The 14,373-nt window shown below is 46.7% G+C and overlaps 1 protein-coding gene and 1 long non-coding RNA gene across 8 annotated transcripts in view; one reads left to right on the top strand and one right to left on the bottom strand.

Moving 5' to 3' along the window:
• Positions 1–3,572, bottom strand: part of ATXN1 (ataxin 1) — a 212,363-nt gene extending 208,791 nt beyond the window's left edge. For all 7 annotated transcript variants that reach the window (XM_056332313.1, XM_056332312.1, XM_056332315.1 and 4 more), the window contains exon 1: positions 3,452–3,572. The gene's annotated coding sequence lies outside the window, so the exon portion shown is untranslated. The remainder of the gene's footprint in view (positions 1–3,451) is intronic.
• LOC130146300 (uncharacterized) lies at positions 3,464–13,615 on the top strand. The gene is made up of 4 exons (XR_008820853.1): positions 3,464–3,595; positions 9,793–10,016; positions 11,159–11,650; positions 11,991–13,615. It is a non-coding gene; the product is annotated as an uncharacterized LOC130146300 (long non-coding RNA).
• Positions 13,616–14,373: the final 758 nt, after the last annotated feature.

Raw genomic sequence — 14,373 nt, 5'->3', positions numbered from 1 at the left:
AGCCCACGCTTTGAAGTAATGCCAACAAGCCGCAGTGCGTGGGACAGCAAGTCCCTTGTTCCACTTGCAGATACACGTTTTTTAAAACAGAAGTTGGAAGGTCATGTTTTATAGCACATTAGGAACGTGAACCTTGTGTTTTTATGTAGAAAGATCACTACCACCAACTCCATTTACACTTTAGACGGTGTTACAAAACCTTCAATCAGCCAGACACCAGACCTTCAATACCTGCTGAACAAACAGCAGAGCAAAAACATGAAAGGTCGCAGCTGAGGTGATGGGGTAGGGCTGAGGGGACCACAAAGCCTCATTCCTAAGACACCAGTCTGCACTCACATCACTTCATTTAATTTACCTTTAAGCTACACACAACACAACCAATTGAAAAAAAATAAAATTATTTCTAATTACTACCCAATTAAACCTAGCTCACATCTCCGTTTGTGCTCTTAAAATGTTAAAAATCTCCATCGCCTACCTTCCCTTAGCCCTACAGCCACTGTAAGCCTTCATAAATAGTATGAGAAGGAAGAAACAAAACCAGTTATGATAAAAGGACACAGATATGGCAATCAAAAAGCCACCACTGGACACACTATTATAGAGACGGATTAGCTCTTTTTATGTTCACTACAAAGTATTTTAAAAGGGCAGATTGTTGTCCGTTTACAGAGAGCAGTAGCCAAAAGTCTGCATAAAACATAAATTATGTCTTACATAAAAAAATAAGTTACATTAGGTAGTGTACAGGCATACTCATGGAAAAATCAGGAAAAAAATTCTTAGAAATGGGCTGCGGCTCTAAATTCAACCCAATATTATAATATGATTAATAGATACCAAGTGACTTGACAGTGGAAAAGATTAAAAAGAACTCTTTAGTTGTTAAAGTGTCCAGTCTCTCATGCAAAATCCTCTCAACGCAACTGTTCAAAAGAAAGCATTGAGTCATTTGCCTACGTGGAAGGAGGCAGTGCATGCTCTGAACAAATAACAATAACTCTGTTTTGTAGAGCAGGCAAAAATTAACTGAAGTCATGATTAAAAAAAAAAAAAAAAAAAAAAAAAGCTGTATCTCTGTGTATTTGTTTTAATTTTATTCTTACTAATCCCCATGTCCTTATTCAGGCAAGATGTTTAGCAGGCTCTGCAAGAATGCTGCTTGAATTAGAAGGGTAAGCACACTGGGAGCTCACACACAACAGCGACATTACTCCCTGAAGCCACATGATTCCTCACGCTGGTAAAGCCACGAACGCACGTGTAGGGCCATCAGGACTAAAGCAAGGTTTCTGAGATCTCATTTTGGATGCGTTCAAACACGTTCCATGTTTGATCCCTCTGACAGACTGTGGATGGTAATAACCCAGGCCTGCCTAAAACGGAGCAGGGTCTCACCACCTTCACCCCGAAACAAATACGAAAGCCAGAAAGACAACGGGTTTTTGCATGTGATGCTCTGTCTTAAGCCGTGTAACCTATCTGAGGCTGTTCGCTGCACAGCGCCAGGTCACGTTCCTTTCACGTGTCACTACTGTGAGCTCCCCCCTGTTACATCCAGTGACAGAGAGAATGCTTGTAAGCAGGCAGTCTCCACCTCAGCAACGCTTCTTTCACTCATCTAGTTATACAGTGGGCCTGATTTTGATCGCTCCCTAGAGAAAATGAGAACTAACTAATGAGGCCAACAGAGGTACCCCAAACTTAGTGACTAAAATGTCCAACGACAAGAAAAGAAGCCAAAACAAATCTGATCTAAGGTCTAGAACTACAACACTATACTGCAAGCTGCGCTGGCACAGAAAAAAGCAGTACAGTACTACAGTCCTGTCATGCCTCTGCACCAGACTTAACTAGGTTATATTTTTTACCCAAACTGTTTGCCTAACACGTAATATATTCTCTCTCGTGCAACTGCAGGAAATGCCAGATGCTAAAATATTTGAGGTGACTTAGCAACACATTGTGGATAACACAATCTGATTATTCATAGGATTTGACCAATACACTATAAAGATTACTACTTCTAATTAAGAGCTGTAAGTCTTTCCTGGAGTAATTACTTCTGCAAATAAATACAATTTCATACAGCCCAAGCTAATTCAGAAAAAAATGAAATGCTCTGTGGAAACGATAATGTCATAACAAAACGCTTCCTTCTATCCACCTCCCAAGTCAAGAGCTGCTACCAAGTCAGTTTTCTTCCAAAATGGAAAGACGAAATGTGTCAGTGCCCAGGCACTTTGTCTGGTTTTCCACTCTAAAGAAATTCTTACTGCTCTGAAGAGATACAGTGGTTACAATCTACCCCCACCATTCAAGCTCATTTGTAAACCGTAACAGGCATGTCTTTGCATGTAACTACTTCTTAGACAACTTCCCCTTAAAGCACAGCACCCTTCCCCTCAGCCACAATAAAATGTAAATTATGTGCTGCATACTTTTCCATGACATGCCGCAGACATTAAAAAGTTATTCTGCAATGGAGACTTTCTGATCAGCCCCTCAAAAGCAGAATGCTAGAGTAATTAATTTTTCTGGCTGTAAATAGAAAAAAAAAAATCCTTTGATTTTCTGCAAGTAACCACTACATTTCATTTTCTTTTATTTAAAGACACAGGCAATTTTCTTATGACCCTTTATCTTTTTTTTTTAAGCATTAGCAGTATTGCCAATCCCAAGCACTCAAAAATCATGTAACAGGTCCAAAAAACCAGGCTGGCTTAATGACAATCAGATTAAAGAAATAAAATAAAAATTTATGTTCTTTTTATTGGCAGTATGTTCGTTGAGCCTCGACACTTGGTTCTTTCAAGGTATTCTCCACAACCATATGGGAAGGAGAGAGAGGAGAGAGGGAGAGCAGACTGATATATGTGCGCTAATACATCCCGTCTGGCTACAGCATTTCAGGGAAAACAATCAGAAGAATTGAAAACATTCCTCAAACCACAGTTAAAGACACCAGGCACGTCAGTAGTGACTAGTTATCCTGGGAAGTATCGCAATGCCAGGACCAAGTTCAGTGCACAGGAGTAACTCAAGACACTGGAAAAGTCAAGCAGGCTGCAAGCAACAAAAACCACTGAAAATATTCGTAAAAGTGATTAATACAATTTTACGTGTGGCATTTGACAACAAAAATCAAAACCTGTAAACTTTTCCATTCATACCATCATCTTTTAGTAACCGAATATGCTCTGACCTGGGGTGAGCATAACACCACTCATCTGGAGCCCACTGTCCTGTAAGTCACCGAACTGAGTCACCAGAGTTAATGGAATTTTTTTAACCAAGAGTTTCTCAAGGACCTCTACTGCCAGGCAAGGGAAGTATGAAGTGTCCCGGGTAGGTAACCCCACGGGCACCCTAAGGTGCCCACGCTGATTAAAGCCCAGAGCAGACAGCGTACACTGGTTAGAGGAAATAAAAAGCATTAAATTCTCACCTTAGTGGCAGTGCATATCTGTACGGTGAAGAGAAAAACGAAGGTGGTCACTGTCCTGCAGGGGTCAAGAATAAATTCACAGCTTGTATTGCTTGCGCATCTGGCTTGGCCTGCAATGTGACTGTTGATCCAGGAGTTGAGAGGGTGGAAACCAAAATAAAAAGAAACAAAAACACAGTTAAGAGTCAAACAATTTACAACATGCTAAGACATCCCAACAAAGAACTGAGAGACTGCTTTTGCTATTACTCAAGCACAAATAAACTATACATTTAATTCTGCAGAGCACATACAGTAGAGAGCAGAGGCCATTTATCCAAACTGAGTGCTCTCTCCCTAAATGTGATCTTAATGAGGTGAAGAATCCTAAGCGAGTTGAGATGACTGTCTTCACTGCCAACAGAATATATTTTATTTGAGGAGGAGCATCATCCAGAAAACATACTGCTGCAACTGCTACTATTAAGTGAAAAATAACCAGCTTTGGGAACGTGCCGCTACCTTGTACGCTATTTTCTCATTAATGGTGGCATGCTAGACTCAATGCATATTACTGAAAATTCCCAAATAATATAAACAAAGGAAAACTTTACCAGTGTGGAGATTTTTTCTATTTCTGTATTTTTGCTCAGTAAAATTATGAAGAGCCAGCACTGAATTTCTGCTGACGTTACATATTAAACAAAATACATTTTAGTTTTTCACTTGGAGTCTCACCAAATATTTTTATCACTCTCGGGACAATAAAAGGATTTAGTGGGACCATTTCTCCCTCACTGAGAAGCATTTCTGTTGTTTCAGTTTATGAACATACTTACTCGTTCCTATTTATGGGAGGATTTACACACATACTTAACTCTTGATAGGTTCTTTAATCAACCCTCATTCAGCAAACCCCTCACTGGGACATGTACTAAAGTAACTTTGCAGACTGGGACCAATGCACAAACACAGATTTGCATGTGTTCTACAACCACTTCAGACTACAGCTTTGAGGTGAAAAAAACCAAACAAAAACCCATGAAGCATTACATTCTAAACACATGCACTGAGATCAAAAAGGAATTATGGTTATCGACCAGGTTTTTGTCATTCTGCAAAAGTCAGGAGTCTGCAAAGTTTCTTGCATTTTAAAACATTAGTCACGTACCAGCTCAGCCAAAATGAAGTAAAAATCTTCCAATTTCTTTATATACAGAATATGAACCACTGAACAAGAATCCAAAATACAGTGCATTTATCCAAATACCTACTTATCACACTTAGAGCTTTAAATAAAAGTAAAGTGAAAGGATGAGGTCAGGATTTTCAGTTTGCAAAGCTAAGGCTATTGATGTCACTGGAATAAAGCATGTCATTTCTTTGCAATGAAGCATCTACCTGTGCCAAGCCTTTTACTTGTGTTTCTCATGCTAATTATATTTCTATTTGTTAAAGCAGAGTTGGTTACAGCAATCTCAGAAGAGACCTACAACAAAATCCGTCGTCTGCACTCTGTGAATTGCACACACTGTACCTGTACAGTCCTCCAAAGCAGCCAAATCATTCACAACCTGTATGCTTAGCTGAGGCTGTCACACAGCCCGACTTCCCTCAAGCAGCATCAGCGTGAGCTGCCTCACACGCTGGAGTAGGTTTGCAGCCAGCCAGTGCTTCAGACCATCCATGCAATTCTGACACGCATTTCCTTTACAGCCTGCCATACTTCGTTATTGCATTTCCCCTTCAATTAGTACACCACAACAAAAGCAGCGCACTGTACCAACAATGACAATGATAAATCCTGACTGTCGTCTACCAAGATGTAATGCTAAACTTCAGCAAGGGGAAAATCAGGCCTTGATTTTGCTTTACTAGCTACGTTACTAAAACAATTCTAATGTTTAAATCCTTAGTTGCTTTTCAGGTGACTGCATTTAAGTGTCTATTTTCTTAATTAACAGGAAACTAGGCCACTGAATCTATTACATAAAAATTTTTCTTAAGTGAAATTCCAGGTCCCTTGTAAATGTCTTTTAAAACAAGGCTATTTTTTTCAACCTTTCTAAATAAATTCGATCAGGCCAGAAGGGCAAGAGAGAAAAGTTACACTGTTTATTTTCAAAAAGTCTTTTAACTACTGTATATTTGATCTTGTTGAAAATAATTACTTTCTAATGCTCTTTGTCACACAGGTAATTTGTCTTACAATAAAATATGTATAAGCAGCACGCGATACACAAAGGCTCACTCTACAGGAGTCGTCCTGCGCGTGATTATTCCACGCTCTCCAGCCAGTCCCCCGAACAGGCTCTTCTATTTCAAGCCACCTCCTCGGTACGGAGGCCCAAACCGGAGGCGGCCGTGCCAAGCAGAGGAGGATATTCTCTCCTAACAAGAAAGGCGAGTTAGTTGAGGCACTGAAAAGCTGCACTTAGGGTGTAGGAAACTGCCCATGAGCTCCCTGTTCCCTCACCCTTCCAAGGAGAAACGTCCCTGCTCAGCAGCCAGGCTGAGACCTGCAAACTCGTCACACCAAATGCCAGACCACCGGCTGCCTGGCACCGCAGGAGCTGCACCACCGACAGGCATTCCTCATTACCTCCTCCAGCTCCGGTGCTTTACCATCACAGCGATTAAAATATCTATTTTACTGAGATATTTCTGGATTGCATTACGTTCCAGCCTGGTACTACAAACGCTCGGGAGCTGTGGGTGCTGATGATTTCTCATCATCGAGACATGAAATCCTCCAGGCCAAGTTCAATATTAGTGTAAGTGCATGCAAGATTAGTGACTGGAATAGGGGTGTTAACCACTTCTGCAGACGCTTAATGCAGCTCCGTAATCAGGCAAAAATCCTATTTAAGGCCACAGTGCTTTTTGCCGTAAAAAGATAGAAAGAAAAATAACAGTGATACGCTGCAGATCACTTTTTGAGCTCCGTTACTCTACTACATGTCTGGATTAAGTCCAATAAATGGAGTTATTCTAGATATACACCCATGTAAGTGCCTCACAATCCCGTCCCCTGGAGTCACTCCAGATTTATGACATTGGAACAGCGTGCCAAATTTGGTGCCTTTAAAAAATTATACCCATGTTTGTGAAAAAGTGGCTTAAAAGAGTGATGTCCAAACACTAAAAACAAATAGACATTGCTTGGGTAAATACATTTTTAAGAGCAGTATAGAGTCTGAAGCTAATTAGCTTGGGGGGTGGTGGTGGTGGTGTTAAACAAACAACAAAAAACCAAACAAACCAATGTTGGAAACAAAGTATTTGCTGAGAATCTTGTTTTTAATAATACATACTTAGGTTTTTCATCAAGAGAAACTGAAGTCAGCTTTCACCTAAAACAGGAAAGGGTTTAGACCTTGCTAAGAGCTCTGAAGAGGCTTAACAGACCCAAGTGACAATGGTGGTATCAGGTATCACTGATTTTCATTTTACTGGCCAGAAGGTATAAAGTACAGTATGCCAGTGGAGGACTAACAAGCCTGTGGCCTAAAATGTGAAAGCTGGAATGTGAACCGTCACAAACACCGTTACAGCCACCAAACAGTTAAACCAGTCAGGCCGGGGGGGGGGGGGGGGGGGGGGGGGGGGGGGGGAAGAGAAAAAAAACAAAAAACCACACACACACTCGGAAGAAACTTTTATGCAAGCTTTTGTAAGCCAAAAGCATTTTTACAAATACCACACCTTCGTGAATTTGCTAATAATAAATACAAGTCGAACTGGCAATTTGGCTAACCTGCTAAGCGTGCCACGTACCGTCCCATCTGCCTGACACTACAACCAGCGAAGAACACCCTTCCCGAGAAGTTCAACCATTAGGCAACCACCACCGGCATCCTTCGTTGGCGAGCCCAAGGTGGTAGCCATGCCGGCTGTGCAGCACCGCGGTGGCACAGGCAGGGTGGCTGGTGGTAGCCCGGTGGGTTGCCGGCCAGCCGCGCACACACCTGACTGGACCGTGAATACCGTCTGTTACCATGGCAGCCTGATCTAATTACATGACTGATCAGGGCTGGAGTAAGCGTGCTGAAAGCCTACATTGCTGACATGTCGCTACATGATGAGAGAGACAGACAGACAGGCAAGCGCGGAGGAAAATCTATCGACCTCTGCCTTATGTAAAAAGTGAGGAGATTACAGCCACCCTTTACAAAAAAAACTGCTGCCTGTAAAATACCGGCCGGTTTTACAAACAAATTAGGTGCAATAACATGCAATTACAACTTACTATTATCTCACAGCACTGCAAAAATAACTACAGCGTAATATTTTCCCTGGCCATTCTCAATTTCCCTCTCCCTCATTCATAACCCTTGCTCCATATCATAAAACCGAACTATCTCCATCACCCGAACAGAAATAGCCTAACGCAGAGCCGGGATTTTCCTTTAGGGGAAGGCTTCGTTCGAAACTGAAATTAAAAGTCCTTGACTTCTCGGTGTGTAAGCAGAGTAACTCACTATGCCTGACCACATCTGACACGTAAAGTAACCATTACTGCATAAAATACATAACCATGAGTGTTAAAGCATAACCTGCGCTACAAAATATGAATTTCTCTACCATACCAAAGGGAAGAGGTCTCCAGCAAAGGTCATCTACCTGCACCCTTGCCGATCCGTACGCAGGAAACGTTTGTAAGGAGGAAGGTTTTACACACCCGGATTTCTTCGTCTGGGCGTAACAGGAACACTCAGAATTTTTCCCCCAATTCTATCTGGAGTTTGGGCTCACGGGGGAAGAGATGCTGCTCGGAGGAGTCCCTATTACACAGCATACGGTAAACAAAATAAAAATAGCCCGTCGCTCTCGTTGTCTACACAGTGCATTATATAACGGGCTTCCGACTTGTTTTCTTTTCTATTATTACTCTCCAGTAATTCCTCCTCTTCAATAACATGTAAATCGCTCCCAATTCTGTCATTTTATTATTATCGCTATTACAGTTACAGTAGGAGCTAACGTTTTCCAGCATGCTTTAATTTAGACTTTAATATTCTCAGGAATCGCACTGACGGATTCAGCACCCACCAACATACAAGGGGTCATTTATTCGTTCTCTGCCGGTAAATTACGATGCCGGGGGAGGGGGGGGGGGGGAACAAACGCAAGCCCCCTAGCCCAGCCGCCCGGCCCGGCCCCAGCACACCCCGAGGCGGGGGGGCGGCGGTAGGGGAGCGGCGGGCGGGCAGCGGCCGCGGCCGGCGGCGAGCGGGGCCCCGGGGCGGCGGCGGGGGAACCCTGGCCCGCTCCCCCCGGCACCCCGCGGGCAGGCGGCGGCCCCCCCGGTGCCCACCTCTCCCCCCGGCCTTCCCTCCCGCCCCGGCCCCCCCCGCCCCCGCTCTCCCGGCCGGCAGTACCGGGTGGCGTCTGCAGCCGGCCTGGGCCCTGAGTGAAGCGGAGCGGGGCTGCCGCCGGGCACATCCCAGCCCCAGCGCCGCCTCCTCCTCCTCCTCCGCCTCCGCCGCCGCCGCCGCCGCCGCCACCCTCCTCCTCCTCGCTTCATTCACCCTCCGGCAGCCGCCCAGCCCCGTACTACATACGCCGTGGCGGCGGCGACCGGCCCTGCCGGCACCCAGCCCCGCGCTGCGCCCCGCCGGGCCCGCCCGGCGTACGGGGCACCGCACGGCCCCCCCGCACCGCGCAGCCACACACACACACACACAGTCAGTCACACACTGAGGTACGGGCCCCGCACACACACACACACACAGAGACACACACACACACACAGTGGCACGGCCCCGCACACTGTCACACACACACACACACGCTGAGGCACGGCCCCGCACACACACACGCCCCGCGGCCGCCGCACCGGGGGCAGCGGCCGTTCGCAAAATGTCCACCGGCCCCGCGGCCACCCACACCCCGCCCGGGCCGGGGGCGAGGGGGGGGTGCGTGTGAGGAAGGGGGAAGGTGCCCGGGGGGGGACAGGACTGTACGAGCGGCTGCCCCCGCCGGGCCGCCCCGGCCCCCCCCGCCCCCGTGTCCCCGCATCCCCGCTCCCTCCGCCGGCGCCCTCGGCCATTTCGCGGCCCGCCCCCCCCTCCCTTCCCTCCCTCCCTCTCCCCCGGGGCCGGGGCCGGGGCCGGGCCCGCGGCAGCAGCGCCTGCGGGCCGGGCCGGGCCGGGCCGGGCCGCGCCGGGCCGGGCCGGGGGGCGGCCGCAGCGAGGCGGGCTGCAGCCCCGCGGCGAGGTGGGCAGTGCGCTCCCCTCCCCCGCGGCCCCGTGTTTTTCCAGCTGGAAATCGCCGGCGGTTCGCAGTCTAAACAAGGGAAGAAGCCGCGGGGGGGAGGGGGGGGGGGGGGGGCAGGCAGAAAGCAGAGGAGGAAGAAAAAGCCACTTACTGTAAAGTGTCAGTGGAGGTGGGGTTGGCGGGGGGGGGACCTCGCACACAAATGTCTTCCTAGCTGATCACGGGGCTTGGGGCTGCTTTTTTGTTTGTTTGGTTTTTTTCCTTCCCCCTGCAGTGACACAGGTCCGGGATGTCTCCACCACTGTAGTAGAAATGATGTCTGCGGTACCAGCGCTCGCTCCCTCTCCTCTCTCCAGCATGTAAATGGGTAATAGAAGCCAAATATGGAGCAGTTGGCTGCCTCTGCAACAGCTCAAGGATCCTACTTCATGCAAAAGGGGGGGGGGGAGAAGGGAGGAGGAGGAGGAGGAGGCAAGGCAACACTCTGGCAGGCGGCCAAGAGAGCCACACAGATTATTGCATACGCACAGCTCCGCCGGGCCAAGGCGGCCTTAACCCTTTGCGTGGCGGCCGCACGCTGCCCGCGGGCGGCACCGACGGGCCCGGGGAGCGGGCGGGGGCGGGGAGAGGTGGAGGGGTTGGGGGGAGGGGAGGGGGGGGTCGCCTCGCCACTTACCTCCCTCCTGCCCCTTGTAACACTTGGAAGGCCAGGCTGGCTCTCTACGGCGGGCTGGAGCCCTGCGCGCCACTGTTCCACGCAAGTCCCCCCGCTCCGGTGGCAGGCTGCGGCGCGGGGATCTCAAATCACTTTGCAGGCGGAAAGAAATGAGCTGGGGAGGGGGGGAAAAAAAACCGAATAACCACAAAAAATCCCCAACCCCAACCCTATATTGTTTAAGGGGGAAGGAAGAGGCAGCTAGCGAAGCGTGCTGTCCTTCAGAAATGGCAGGGAATGCTGGTTTAAAGGATGCATGAAAATCAGTTGCTCAGTCAAGGCTGGTCTGTCTCTCTAAGGGAGGAAATAAAACTGTGCTGGAAGCCAGGGAATGCTCTGAAGCAGCCTCTGCGAGAGTCAGAAGAGGGTGATTTTGTTTAAGATGCCATATTGCATTTCGCTGTGGAGAGCTGCAAAGTGATTTAGAGCAAAAGCTTGCATCCCACTCCCTTTTTCTGAATTAGTTTTATTTATCCGGATCCTTGGCATATGCTTGAGTTGCTTTGTAGAAAGTACCTTCCACTTCATTCAGACCAAAGAGGCTCTGACTCATACCGTCACTGAACTACAAGACAGGCAGGGCTGAACCACGCATGTTTGGGTACTAACTCCCTCTGGATTCCTCAGCACGCATTTCATCAAAGATCCCCTCGCATCTCTCCCAGCTGCACGCAAACCACTGTGAGCCTCTCCCAAATCTGCTGCCACCCCCCACCCCCACCCCCACCAAGTCAACTTACACTTCCCCGTGGCTCCAGCATCAGCTCCTTACCCTCTTACTTCTCTGAACACAGGTCTCTGCAGTGCCATAAACTGCAGCGATGGGCAAATAAGGAGCACGGATGCAAACCAGAGACCAGAGGAAGTATCCTCCTTCTGGACTGGCTCAGTCTGGTCTTCAGGTCTTAGAAGAAAAGGCAAAACATCAAATTACCGAGCCAGGTACAACTTAGAGAAACAAAATTATGGAAGCAATGAATGGGAGGAATAGAGCCGAAGGACAGCGGGCTGCTATGCTCGCATGCAACCTGACAGTGATCCATAAGGAGCCATTCACTCTCTGCTTTGGCATCAGGAAGGGAGGTACAGCACAGATGAAGCTTCTCCCCACCCCAAGGACATTGCAAAAAATGTTGCATGAATAGCAAAGGCTGTTATGTACCAGCTCTGTGGAGCGGGATGCTGCGGGGTCACAGGCCTCAGATGTGCACTCCCTGTAACACAGCCATCCAGACCAGGCTGTTCATTGCGGCTTGTACCAGTCTGCCACAACAATAAGCTCCAAGGTACCGTGTTTCTAGTGCAGGTATATCTCCTATGTGTCCATTATATATTAGCATTAGATTTTAGCATTAAATCTAGCATTAGAGTCTAGATGCAAAGTACCCTAGGACTCAGCCTGTCATTATGCAGATCAGCAAAGTGGTCCCTTCTATAAATGACTGCACTAGTTCACCGTAATTGCTAAAGAACGTAATAATAACATTGTAAGCTGCAGTGCTCTTGATTTAGAGTTGATACTGTAATGTAGACTAGCTCCATGAAACATAAGGATCTTTTACCACAGCGCCTGCTGCATCTTTAGTTCAGGTTCACTATGAAACCCAACATCGTTTTCCATTCTAGGAGAGGTCTGGGGACAGAAGCAGCAACAGGCCAAGATGTTTGGACTAACGTGCCGCTCAGCACTATGAGACAGTGAACCTACAGCAGCAAAGCAGACAGCAAAATTATCTTTACCCAGCTAATGCAAGGCTCATTGATTTAATAAAAGGAACCAAAGGAGAGAGACAGAGACTGGAGATAACTGAAAATCAAGTGAAAGCCCCAGAGAGGCTGCAGACCCATCATCAGGGTTTAATTCTGAGTACGCAGCATTCTCCCTTTCTGCCACCTTTTTTATTCCAGTTGTACAGAGTGTTACCTCAGGAGAAAGGAATCTTTCCTTCTCAAAGGTTCACCTTGCCAAGAGGTGTGGCACACACAGAGAAAGAGAAGCCACATTCATGCTGAAGCAAGCTTTGGGCAACTTTCCCTTTTGTAGCAGGCTCATGTAAGAGGCTTGTGTATTCCTCCACTCTGTGGCTATGGTGTTTGCCACAGGACCCACGTTTTTTGCCAACACTCCAGGCTTTTACACCATTGTCTGTGTTTCTGCTTCAGAGTTGAAAAGAGACCCCTAAAATCTAAGTCCACTGTAAGTCAAAGCAATATTGTTTTCCTGAGCCAGCAGGCAGCCTTAGCCCATGGCTTTGGGAAGTGCCACAACTGCCACCACCATGTCAGGTTCACAAGCCATTCCTCACCTCTGTTTTGACTTGGTATATGTTGGTTGCATTAACAGACAAGAAATGAGGGGACTACGCCTCCACGGACATTGCCCGACAACACAGGATATACCGCCATGTCACAATATGTCCTTGTGCCTCTGCAGCTCCCCTGCTGAGGGCCGACACGGGGGCTCTATATATTCCCTCCACAAAGAATACCACAAAATATGGGGGTGCCGGTGAAGGAGTGGGGGTGGGAAACAGCACCTGATGTGACCTTTGCTGAATGGCTGGGACGGAGGACCCTCAGTGTCTCTAAAGGCACTGCAGCCTATTGACCCAGAAGCGCAGAACTAAGCCAGAGAAGAAAGTCAGTTGCTGTAGAAGGTAAATGTGACTTTACCTGCCACCAGGGTAGTTCAGACAACGGGAATAAAGAGAACTCAGAACCGAAGCAGTCAGGTCCTGGTCAAGGGCTACCCAAAACTCCTGCAGTGTACTCTCGCAGCAGCTAAGAGCCACCCTAAACCCCATCATGTTGCCCCCTCCGAGGAGGGCACGTAGCAAGAGGTACATACACCAAAGCAGCAGCAAACTTCCAAAACAAAACTCTTTCATTGCAGACCTTCCTGCCCCTCGAGGGAGAGAAAGAGAGCAGAGATCCAAGATAGATGCTAGTCCGCTGGCTGAGTGCAGTACAGAGAGGGGCTCTGACACCACGGTGGTCAGAGGGACATGAACCCACATTGACTCAAGCATTTTTATTTACTGCTGGTGATGTGCTGAAACTGATATGACTCCCAGCTGAATACAGTATTGACCAAAAGATATTAATCAATTTGACATGCAAGATGTCCACTGTCTAGAAGAAACTGTCTTTCAATCCACTAGTTGTAATGTGTCATCTACACTGCATGTTTTATACCATTAATATTATCTACAAAAAATGGGTGAATAAGAGGTATAAGAAGTTAGAGATTTTTTTTAAAAAAAATTCACATTCAGGGAAATCCGGTGATTGTATTGAGTGTGATAAGTAATTTCACAATTTTTGATCATTACAGTCTAGGTCTTCAATTTGTCATAAAATGACATTGTTGGTCTCATTACAGCCTCTAGTGGACAGTAGTAATCCACTTCACAGACCTATAGTACAATTTGCTCAGATGACAAGCACTATCAAGGTGGAGGTTACGCTGAGAGAACATGACCATACAGTCATTCCTATCCCCTGGCAAAAAGGATTTTTTAATACAATCAAAGGTTTGTTGCCATTGCTCTTGAGGTGCCTTGCTTTACACTTAAGGTGTTAACACTGGCTTGTAAATAAAGAGAGAACTTCTGCTATTCATTTCCATTTCAGACAGCTTTCATAAAAATGAAATTCATCTCAAATATTTTTATAACAGAAAATATTGGTTGCCATGTTTTTGGCTTAAGTAAGATGTTTTTATTCCAACTCGGAATCCGCCGACTGTCCAATCCACCTCCTATCTATTTATAGCCCTCTCGCATTCAGATAACTTTCGCTAATGCAGTTATTTTCATTATTTCAGACATATGTGGCTGATATTTTAACAGCTTTAACAAATGTGAAACTATAGTTTGGATTACAGCTGGCTAATTAAGGTATGCTTTCCTCAGGGAAGTTAAAAATGTACACAATCTGAACAATTAATGTATCTGGAATGTATAACTTGAAGTGCCACTTGTGTGAGCGTAATAAAATATGACTAACG

Source organism: Falco biarmicus, chromosome 3 (genome assembly GCF_023638135.1).
Source record: "Falco biarmicus isolate bFalBia1 chromosome 3, bFalBia1.pri, whole genome shotgun sequence".
Taxonomy (NCBI): Eukaryota; Metazoa; Chordata; class Aves; order Falconiformes; family Falconidae; genus Falco; species Falco biarmicus.
Note: the sequence above shows the minus strand (reverse complement) of the source record. Positions and strands in the feature narration are given on the sequence as shown.